Consider the following 12,464-nt stretch of genomic DNA (forward strand, 5'->3'; position numbering starts at 1 on the left):
AGGGATTGCTGTATATTCATCAATATTGAACGTATATAAGTCTAAAGCCAGTACGAGACGTAACTTTCTACCTCTATGCGAGCAATTTTTTTTTTCGTCTTATAATTTTTCTTACGACGCTGCCCCTTCGGCACAATCCTTCACAATTATCTTCTTCACTAATAACAACTACCTATTTAGTAAACAATATGTGCTTGTTTTACTTACTATAACTGATTGGTTAATACCCACTGGCAACCATATGACTCAGCAGGAAAGCGGCGGCTACGATAATAGCTATAATACTTACTCAGCAAGGCACAATTTTCTTCAATTAATCTTTTCTTTAATTACTCTATAATTGACAAATAAATAACTCCATAAATGATAAGTTAGTATTTGCGAAAAAATTGGCTATTTTATCAAACATCCATTTAGAATAACATGACTGCACCTACTTTGATTAACCAGTTCTGCTGTGGGACGATCCTGGAAATACCTACAGTAGACTGACACGTACATAGAATATCTTTCTGCTCTTTTTTCTGAAAAAAAAAGCACTTTGCCGGCCCTTTTGTGCATGCGATTTGCAGCGTATTTATTGTGACCTTGACCCCAATTCAGCGAGACAATGAGTTCCTGGCCTGATATACCAGCTGCTGTATGTGACCCGCTGGCCAGTGTGGGTCCGATCAGCAAAAGCAGTCAAGCCGGCCGCGACTCCGATAATGACGCTGAAGGACACGGCCATCTACCCACGTAGACTAAGTCTCACAGATAGCATCTGTTTCGACCATCTATATACGTAGCTATATCGAAGTTAGCCTTTCTCTCACAGAGACAACAGGCGACGCAGCAGTTAAGTTTTTGGTAAAATAACGTCATACCCATTTTGTGGTCTGTTACTGAATTCCGCCATTACAGAGATGTCTTGTTCGTGCGGTGCAATTTTCTAATACTAAGAAGCAACGCTGATTGCGATTGCCGTATGTATTCGGTACGATATCCGTGGGGTAATGATGTCGCGCACGATCACTGACAGTATGGGGTACGTTACATTATGTTGTACAGCCGGGCAAACACAACTGACGTTGGTAAACAAAAGAACATGTGTAGAAATGCTGCGTGGTACATACTGGTACGTTAGCTATATTGATTAGTATTGCTGCTTCTTAAAGGACAACTCGAAGGTGAGCAAGTAACTCAATCGAAGCACCGACATGAATCACATTTTCCCATTTGGAGGACATGCTACCTACCATATGTGCCAAGTAATCAATCCGTTCAATATGGATCCAAAGCAAATGGATATGCGCTATGATATGCGTCCATAAGCGCCAATGATGGCATCAGAACGGTAACGCAACTGAAACGTTGGCATCGTACCAGAAAAAAGGCGTCGGGAGGATTTAGCAGGTGAGTGTGATGTTTGACCTCCCCATTGGCGTTTGACGTCGTCCCAGCACTGCTTACACTAGACGCTGTATAAACTCTCAAGCGGTTTAAGTATATGTGGCTTATCAGTATTTCGTATATTCTCATGAAAAATTCCTTAGATCGCGCAGCTTTCGCAGTACCGGTAACAATATCCCACACATATGGATGGCGGACGGCCCCTTCAAATGACGTCTTCACAACACTTCCAAACTTCTAGTTGAGAAATTTCCTTGTTTATCAAATCGATCTACTAAAAGACTATTAAACTTCATTAGATTACAGTTGTAACCAACGCCCCCAAGTGTCGCCACTGTAATGTTACGCCTCGATCTCTATTCCTTATAAATTTCGCCAGGCGTTCCTAGTTACGAGATCATATGGAATCGAAGTCGCGCTCTTATTTCGTACTTCAAGCCCAGCAAATTTACCAGTAGCTTGTTACGATCCATTAAAGCCATAAAATGCACTTAATTATTTTAAATATATTCAACCAGCTTGCCGAAGTATATCTACGTTAAAACGAATCTGGCTGCAAGAAACTTATTGTTCCTGAATCATACCCTGTCAAAGTGGCCGTTCTCTACGAACGGTAGCCAGCAGTTCCTATACAACATTAAATAACATTACACACGAACAAAAAACACTGAAAACGACACAAATGTCAATAGCAGCACACGATCATGTTATGAGAGAAAAGCAACAGTAATTTGCGCCTGTCGGTCTAAGCCGCGATCGGTCAGCCGCTTGGTGAGAAGTTTCCAAATAATATCTCGCTGCCAGCACGGACGTGTAACGCATGTGTCACTATGGTAACTTGTAGAAACTGCCCATTGCAGCTGGTGCATCCGATCTGCTCAAAATAGCGAACAAAGCAAGCGCACTCTTTTTGTTTGCCACAGTACGCAAACTGCTGTCATATTAACACTACCGGGAGGTGTCTGTTGCTGGGGGCGCCCTTTTTCAGTGTCTTCATCTGCCCCAGGGACAGCAACAGTTATCCTGTTTCGGCGTTGACGGTTGCGGCCGTTCGCAACCGGCCGCTAAGCGCGCTTTACTGAAATGTTAGGCACGCATCTTGCGTCTCCTGCACGCTCGACGCTGGTCGGTCCCGCCCCCGCAGGCGACTCCTTTCTACCTGTCTTCGGTGTCTGCACCCCCTCTCTCTTCAATATATCGAACGCTTCCTAAAGCATGTTTAGATGATATTTGGCACACACGCATTCACACGTATGTACAGGTCGTGCAGGCACGTGATCCTGATGGTCATGGCCGTAATCACTCATCCTTAATGGTTAGTTGGTCAGTCTTTTTTTTTGGCGATCTCATTAAAGCGACTGCGAGAATAAACGCATGCAGCCCACCAGCAGAGAAGAAAATTTATCGTTGGTGGGCTATATCTTCATGCGTTGATTTACTTACGAGTTTCTAATAGCTGACAGAAAATGATGCGAAGAGTAGGTTGGGAACCGGTAGAGAGCTATTGTGTCGCGCTAATGCTTTTACATAGTGGATCAGTTATGGCTGGATACAGTTTATCGGCATTGGTGACGAAACACAAAAACCCTTTGTTAGCAATCAAATAACAACTGAAAACATCCGCACATGTATTTTTATCAGAAAAAAACACAAACTACATTTGTACACGCGACAAAACGACAATATTCACGCATATGTATGTTATGTTGACGTGACCTTCGGCAGCTAGCAAGTAACACATATGACAAGACACAATGTGTTTAACTGCGATGAACGCGCCCAAGCCTGCACGTAATGTACGGTATTGTTTCTGGTGCTTGTCTTCGTCGCGCAACAGAAATATATACAGCTTTTGGTCACTTCCCAACGTAGGAATAAACGCAATAGGAAAAATGTCCGTCCGTCATCTCGTTTGATGGTGATGGTCAACAGCACGGGCTGAAGACTGGAGACGGCCGGCGGCTGACGTGAACAAAAAAAAACAAAAATGATATAATATCTTATATCGTCTGCTAATGGCTGCCGAGCAGTAGATGACTGCCCAGTTTTAAAGCGTCGTCACCGACTTACCGCGTTCCAGTTCAATCCCATCTGTAGAAGAATGGCGCAAGTGGTTAGCAGACGATCTTTTAGCATACGTGAACACAACGCTGGAGCCGGCCGAACATTGCGAGATTGAAAGCATCGATGTTTTCCATTGTCGCTATCCATATCTGCTAAGACGTAGAAGAAACTACCCAGAGATCTAAAATCATCTAATCCTATAGGCGAAACAAGATGAACTAATTAATTCATTAAAACTGCACAGTGAATCTATGGCTCTGTATGACAAACGCTGATCTATTCTATTTGATCGTATCCTATAGAGAGATATTCGACATAAATCTCACAGATACAGATGTGCAGGTACAGATCATATGTGTCTATCACTCTATGGTACACCGAGCACTCACTACGTACTCGTATCCGTAATGTATAGTTTAGCAACAAACCAAACTATCTAGTATTGCACGTTATAATTACGTACTGTTTTGCGATATAGAAAACTGGACAGTTTACTAGCTCAAATGTTATACACGACAGGTAGAGGCGCCTGACAGCGGCCCGACGCTAAGAGTATCCTGCTGTTGCTCGGCAAACGCTATACAGTAGAAAAAAACTATAGAGCGCTACTATCTGTTCTGAGCGTCGCAGTGTGCCTGGGAAAGACTCGCAAGTCTAGCTTAAGGTACAAAGGACACATCGATCCATATAGCATACCCAACAGATCAATAAGGCATACTTAAAGTTCCAGAAAGCCAGAGACTGCAGTGATCATGTTTCACCCATAAAGAAGAAATACCATTATTTTTAAGCATGGCTATTAGAGGCAGAAGATATTGGCAAGTTTAGGCCTACCGGAAGTTATAGCAAGTAGACAGGAATTAATGCCAACGTCATTTGAAAACGATCACCTCAACAGATACAAACTGGTCCTACTATTGAAGACGATACGTTCATATGTATTCACCAACACATAAATTAATCGTGTCCAGATTGTCATTAAATACCACCTGCATAGATTGTCGGAGGAACTTGCCTGGAAGCGATTTTTCGTGTGTTCGTTAAAAATGATTTACCACTACTACCAACGGTGGTCGAAATCGCGATAAAGCTACCTGGCGAGTAGAAAACATAGTCTACTGTATAAAGGAGTGGAACTACAGCAGCTCGCCCAATAACCCGACAGTAATTTCTTTGCAAACAGCTCTTCCGTTCATTCTTGTTTTGTCTCGACGCCCGTCCCACCGAGGGCAAAATTTAACATGCAGATGACAATCATGGTCCACGGTTGCTACTTAGGCCTACTACATCTAACCGTTTCGTCTCCGGAAAAAAAACAAGGCCCCCTCCCCTTCCGTCGTCCAGCAAAATATAATCTCTTCCGTTAACCTATATAGGGGCACCGGATGCTCGTTCCTTCTGTATGAAGCTTTGATAAGCCCCACAAACTCGCAAAATCTACAGGCAGAAAAAGGAAGACATGCTGGAACTACCACTACTGGTAGTCGAATAAGTAAGAGCCATCTAAGACAACCCCAAGCAGGGGCTTGGTATACGCTTACAGAAACTGATAGAAGCGCTCATACATAGGGGCCGCACCTAAGCCACACATGGAGGTGCAGTCAACCGGCCATCGAGCCTAGCACCGAACTAAATGCCTCACACTCAAACCCCACGGCTTCAATATCTACCCTTCCTCCGCGACGTCCCATCCTGAGCGAGATGGCCAAATAACATATTGGTTTTTTCGTTTTGGCGGGCTCTCTTTCCTGAGTAGCGGTGCTTCTTTTCTTTCTCAAAAAAAGAAGGCAATAACGAAAGTCACACTTCATAGATTTTAAACAACTGCTGCCTGATTTATGTTAGTGAGCTGGCCGAACGGCAAGCGACCAGAGAGACACCTCAAAGAACGAACTTGAAGGTTCCCTTTTTTTGCTTCTCTTGTTTTCGATTTACTAAAAATGACAGGAAACTCTGCTTGCATTCTCAACCTCGCTCTGTTGCAGCTTTGCGCCCCTCTGCAAGGTCCAGTAATAGTGGAAGTAACGCAAGACATTGCGCCCAAACCCTATTATGATAGCTAAAAACAGCGTTCGCTGTTCACACTGTTGTTCCCCTAACCCTAGTTTGGTCAAACCGGGCCGACGTTATTTGATTCAAGTTACAATTTCTGCCACCGAGGATAGCCTTTGCCACTGCTAGCACTGCAGTCCCTAGTTTCGGTTTGTAACGGAAGTAGACAAACAATAAGAATGGCCGCTGACGAGATGAGACCACGCCACCCCAATGAAACAGAATTTAACTTTAGTAGCATTTTCTTACTATTTAGTTACATGAAACTGCAAGCCTAATTTAACAACCCACTGATGACTGTTTGCATATGATGAACTGCTTTACACAGTAGAATAAGGTAAGGCATAATGCTTACACACATTTTTTAGGAAGTGATCTTACGTACTTTACATTAAGTAGTAGCCAAATTGACTTGGCCTTACTGATTATAATATCGCCTCTAAAGATTCAATCGGAGAAAGCGACATATGTTCTTTATATTTAGTAATTTCATAATAATAGTACCAGAGTAACTTTGAAAACTTACGCGATCGATTTCTCCCAGGTAATATATACCACTCACTGTTACTCAGTTGGTCTTCTTCGAAAAATTTAACAAACATTAATCTTCTACCAAACATTTCATTATTTAGATTGCAATATGAACCTGAAAAAGTGACGCAACACTCCAGCTTAACAAATAATGCAGTAACTGCAAATAAAAGCAAAAATAAAGCAAATACTGAAGATTTATCAAGAAGCATCGTTCTTCATCTGGGGGCCACACGTGTATAAACGTAGATATTGGGTAGAGAAAGCGATTTTCATCAAGCATGTTTACCGATGCGAGACTTACTCTAACGCTACAACCGTATTATGACCCGACGGGATTTGTCATATCTGTTTTATAATGGCTAAAATATTGCATGTACGATGATTTGCCCTTACACAACTTATTACTTCGCTGAGCCAAGCAATATGAACAACAACAACAAGAGTAGCAGAGGCAAACAATGCCCCAGAAGGAGAACGTGATCCAGCTCGGTGTTCATTATCTGCCCAATTCGCTTTTGCCCCCCGACGACCCCCATATCGCCCGTTCTCTCAGATCATTGGTACTTTATTTATTAGTTCGAACCAATGGCAATCGAACGAGACCTGTGCCTGTGGACAGCGCACCAATGATTTGTCACGTTTCAGAAGCTCGTCACATATTGCTGCGTCTATAAACACACAGTGACGTTGTAATAATTCGCATCTTTTCATCGACGACTGTTTTGACTTGGCAAGTTTAGATTTCTTCGTCGGGTACTCCGACATACTAAATTTGGCGGTCTATTTTGCAGCCGCAACATATTTATATAGTTCTAGCAAAGCGGTATTGATTAGCACTTCGAATTGCTGCCAGCCATCACGGTTTCTTACAGATGCCGGTAGAGAATCTCATTCATCATTTTTGGAATGATAGATCGATCATTCTATCGGATTCTATCAGAAATCAAAGTCCGTTCAACCGCATAGTTTTGATCTCAAACGTACAACTGACCAACCAATAGCATAAAGACCCGTGAAGCTCGCGCAGACTCAAACACGCGCACGAATGCAGAACACGTCACTGACACAAGTTCTTCATGAGAACAGTGGTAGCGATACACTATTAGATTTCAGTTGTATAAACACGACTTTTCTGCTACCTTGCTTCTTTCCGTATCGTCGCCTGCTTCTCTGAAAAGCGATGCTACCCAAACGAGTCTGCATCGCGTCTGTGTGTCTGCCCGACTGTCTATTTACGCATTGACCGCAAATCAACCGGAAATCCTTCGACGTTTTCTGTCCAGGACTCCGTTCACAACAATCGAACATCCGCAGAGTCGTAACGCACGATTCGGAGTTCCAGCAATTGCAGCAAGACCGGCAGGATATACTAAGCAGCAGAGAGCAACTATGCAGCGTGGTAAAGAAGGAACCAGACGAAGTGATCGTTAGACATGCATTTCCTCAAGTTTACCAAAACATGGCCAAATTTGCGGCAGTTCCTTATATTATCCTACTACCAGTAACAGAAAAGCTAATCATCGATACTTCAGCTCCGACCAATGAGGAAAAGCCGCCCTTTTTCAAACCCATGTTTAAAAATACGCCCCGCGAGTTATATATACGTCCATTGCTGTCCTAGATAATAATAGTAATTATAGAAATACAGTTCGACATGGTTCTTCATAGTACGTACAAACAAAGCAAAAAAATTCAATGTTACAACGACCTACAGTAATTACTATATAGTATTTGTTGGCTTTATATACACATGATCTCACATACAGGGACAAATAAGCGAATAAATTATCTAATAGATTTTTTAACATCACAGATAACATCCTATGCGCTGATTAAAAAAGGCCTTTGTTAATAAGGACTTGTCGGCTTTAGCAAGAATACTCAGGCATGCAACAATTCAGAATCATGACGACACTGAATTCCACAAGAGAACACCCAGGCTCAATCTATTCGACGGCAGCGAAGGGTCACAGAAGCAGGGGATGCCACAGTGTAATTACATCAGAATCGCTTAGCTTGATAACGTCTGATTTCATCTACATATACTTTTATTAGAAAACATGCTGCCATGTCAGCCGCACCAACCAAGCACACAGCTCCCTTGGCATAGAAATTAAGCAACAAATCAATACGTAATTGTCCTAATATTTTCGATGTACGTGTAGTTAAATTTTTTCAATTAAGACTGACCTTGTTTCCCTTTACTTCAACTTATATATATAAATAGAGAGAGAGAGAGAGAGAGAGAGAAAGTAATTCACGAATATCCGTCCTCTTTTCAATTTAATTCCTTTGGACCTTTCTTTTTTCAATTTTCATCTCTCTAACTCTTACGCTCTCTATCTCTCCTGGTTAGTGCCACCGGTTGGTTTCGAATGAACGAGGTGTTTCCTAAGGAGCGGCATCGCGGAGCATAGGCTGGGACATTTGCGACATTTGGTATGCAATAGAAAACGCAACCAGAACGATCTGTCTACTCGAACAGGTTCTTTATTCTTCTATCTCTTTCTATGTATCGTTGAGTCCGACCTTTTTTATTGACATTTCATCTTCTTGGAAGAACTAACTTGCCGTTAACCTCTGCTAACATACTTGCCCAATTCTGATAGTGATTTCGACCGTTCGTACACTACCGAGCATCGTCAATGACGACAGCTGTTGTTGGTCTTGAGAAGTTGTCGTGTCTTCGAGGAGGCTTGCAGCAAATCTACCTCGCTAAAATCGCTAAGAAATCGTTTTGTATGTTGAGCTTTTTTCCCTACCGAAACGCATTACATTTGTTCGGGTGAAACCATGAATGTATCAACCACGATGTACGTATGATCCAGTAGCAATTGAATATTTGGCACAAACAACAGTATCAAATTTAGCATGGCATTCGGTGGCCTTGCAACAGGTTCATAAACATGTCCTTGCGAACAAGCGATCCAATCCCCTCCGACAATTGTTCTGGCAATCGTCAAACGTACCCCCATCCGATTTTGCGCATGTTAATGTTTCACGAAGGCAGTGATCTAGGTAATGAATGTGGCACCATGAGATTGTTATTTTCTTTGTTACCAGTATCTGTTTGGCGTTCTGTTGTCGAGCGTATTTTGTAGCAATAAGTCGCTAACGTTATTATTTCAAAATCCATCGCTAGCGTATCCGTAGCGGACAATGTCTCATCGCTTGCGAGAGACTATGCGCGTAAGAGTGAAAAAAAAACGAGCGCCTAGTGAAGTCAGCTGAATGAAACGCGATTTTTCCTTCAATTAAGCTTTTTGTTGATAGCGCTGTAACCCTTCATGTCGTGAACTTAAAACTACTAATTTAGACGAGATAATAAGCAATACATGTAATCCTTTAAAGACCGATAATCTGCCGCCCACCGACCGCTCCGTCTCAACGTATTTGTGCACTTCGCCTAAGCCTAACGCTCCCTAGACGTATCGAGAGACTCCCAGCAGATGCGTTGCTTTTTGTGGGCACTCACGTACTTTTATTATGTATTACCGCGAGAGGGTACTATAAGACGACTTTATGCTTTTGACATATCATTATAACTAACGCCACTTTAACAACAGCAGCAGCAGCAGCATTTGTAATAAACAATGGCTTTCAACAAGTATTCGCAGGTCAACGTGCGTTGTATCTACTTGTTGTCATGCTCTTACTAGAACCTTAACGTTTCGACAAATGATCGTTGAATAGGCTACAATGTGTCCTTTACTCTACTGGCAGCTGCTATTGCGGATGCTACTTCAGAAGACAGAAAAGTGCGTCTGCTCAATGCGCAACAGGCTCTTCGTTCATTGAGAGTACTAAGTTTATAGATGACTGGGTGTATGTTCAATTGAGAATTAGATATATAATTAAATGCTTTAGTATTACGGCTATAGCGGGCGATCTTCGTCCCTAACAAACACCTAAAGCTAGCCAAAAACGACGGATGGATCTAAGCTAGCATTTTTACATGAATAATCGATATCGAGAACTTTGCATGGCTTCTCGCGTACGACTATATGGTAAAATGAACGCTAAATCGATCATATAACACAAATAAATGTTCGGTCCATGTAATTACTCTCATTGATTTAATCGGTTTCATTATCCTGTATGAAAGAGACACACGTGCTAATCAAGACCGCCCATCCACCTAATGCCGTAGTCTATTTCGCATTCCCAATTTGCTTTTGCCCTTTATCTACATGTACTCGGCGTTTGCCTCGCGTGACCTTGTTAGCCTACGAATGAAATCACTTTCTTATTACAACCTGTTGTTGTTACTGGCGTCTTCATTGCTGGAGGTGCATACGCAGTACTATCAGACGTACTAGGCCACGATGATTTAGCTATTCCTGCCGCTACCGAGAGCCAGATATCTAGCCACTGCGTTACCCACATCGAAGCTTTCACAACCGAGTAGGCCCGTCACACTGCGCCATGGAGGGCCACTGCTGCTCGTCCAGCCAGCAGTCGACGTTTCTTCCCTGACTTAGGTCACTGCAGAAGAACAGGCATCTTTCTTTTTTCTACCAGAGACGCCTGGTGCTCTCTATCTGCATACGATGGACGCCCCCAGCGGAGCTGCTGTTTGCGCTATCGCCAGGGTTCTACACGGCACCGAACTAAAACAGCGACCGAATCGATTCGTTTACGTCGCACTTTGCCACTGCTATGGCTTCAGTAGAGAAGTCGAGGTGAAGCGACGAACATGTATGGAGCCTTCGACCGCCGGCCTGCCAAACCCGACCAGTGAACAGAAAACCTGACTGGTTCCGCAGGGGCACGTACACAGATATTGTAGAGATGTAGTGGAAAACAGATGAACAAAAAGGAACGCGGGCAAAAAAAGATACAAAGGACAAAGGAAATACAGAAATAACTGAAACGAAAGAGGCGCATGAACGATGAGAGACATATGAAGACGCAGGATCCTGGTTGCCACTGCTACTGATGCTCCAATGCCGCTCTTCTTCTTCTTCTTTTTTAAGTAACGTAGTTGTGGTGGGATCGAAGATGACGAGATAAAATTCGCCGGACAGCATTGAATCGGCCGATCACCCAGCTCGCTCCACTCCACAGTCTCCACATATATATATATATATAAAATAGACTATTTTGTACCATATACATGAATGTATTACATGCTGGGAATGACATGCCTCAATCTTCATCGAAGCAGCGGTTTCATGAGCTACATGCCTTGTCAAACTGGTCTAGCTGGCCGTAGAATTACTTTGCTATCCGAGAAAACAAACTTCTCTGAGAGAATAGTGCGTTTAGCTAGACGCAATATCGTTTCCCTAATAGGTGCCGAGGGCTGGACGCTTAAATGATTTGCGTTTATATTAGATACAGCTGGCAATCTGATAGACAAATGACGAAGCACAAACTGAAGACGATCGATATACAGAGTCTCGGTGAAGCATGCGGAAAGGTACGTATAACGAAAGTACTATTTTAGTGTATACGTATTGCGGAAAAATGCATCGCCTGATGATCGTTGAAGTATATGTAGGCACTCTTCTACAAACTACCCACAATTTTCAGGTTTAAAAAATCACTACGCATCGGACTCGTTGAATGCAATTTCTATAGAAGCTTCTAAAATTTCATGACATGAAAAAAGATCTGAGCTTGTATTAAACAACCCAGATGTATGTATTCTACTTGTATACTACCCACGTAACATCAACTGCTCGTCAATAAAAGCAAATCAGTATCACTGTTATAGATGATACGTCACTTCCTAATAATTAACATTACATGAAAAACGTTCGATCCGTTTTGCCTCCGAAAAAAGATTGCCAGTATCCACCCGATCGATCCTCCCGAAACGACAGAGGCTTCGTATGATGACTTGGCAAAATTCAGCGTTTAAACGCTTCCACAACATAAAACGCTTTGTTTAGCTAGAGCGCGAAATCTTTATTATTTAAACTGTGGACGCGCCTAGCCTATGCGACACATAACGCCACCACGTTGAAGTTGGTGACTGGGGCACAGGCAGTGTATATAACTAAGCTAGAAGTATTCGGTCGTTCGACATCCCGCTCGAGTTGTTTTTAACTTTTATGGCTGACTTATTCGGAGAAGGGCAAACCTACGTGAGCGCCAAATACCTATGTAAGGGCAGGAAAAGTTCCGTTGGCAGTTCCAATACTTTCATTGTCTTTCTTATTGACTCCCGTAGCTTTTGGGTGGTTACGTCCAACGTCGAATGACTGTTCCCTTGAACAGTCATCGTGTTTATTTCTACGTTGCTTTAAAAGGCATATATTAACAATACAACCAGCTGAATGTCGAATACTGGTAATAAGGCAGGATAACAAAATTTAAGTCAGCACAAGGCTACATATAAACTATGAACCACTTCACAGATTCAGGACACCTTTATAGCAAGCAAGCACACTGCAATATGGTCCCTATTGCCATTT

General features: G+C 42.6%; 1 protein-coding gene across 11 annotated transcripts in view; it reads right to left on the bottom strand.

The window, feature by feature from the left end:
- Lar (tyrosine-protein phosphatase Lar) overlaps positions 1 to 12,464 on the bottom strand; it is a 165,782-nt gene that overhangs the window by 140,446 nt on the left and 12,872 nt on the right. For 2 of the 11 annotated variants that reach the window (XM_086981919.1, XM_022789694.2), the window contains exon 1: positions 1,977 to 12,435. The exons of 7 other annotated variants lie outside the window; for them this stretch is intronic. The gene's annotated coding sequence lies outside the window, so the exon portion shown is untranslated. Of the gene's footprint in view, positions 1 to 1,976; positions 12,436 to 12,464 lie in introns of those variants that run through there. 2 more of the 11 variants (XM_086981918.1, XM_086981920.1) reach the window with 2 other exon arrangements.

Source organism: Varroa destructor, unplaced genomic scaffold (assembly GCF_002443255.2).
Source record: "Varroa destructor unplaced genomic scaffold, Vdes_3.0 BEIS01000002.1, whole genome shotgun sequence".
NCBI classification, from domain to species: domain Eukaryota; kingdom Metazoa; phylum Arthropoda; class Arachnida; order Mesostigmata; family Varroidae; genus Varroa; species Varroa destructor.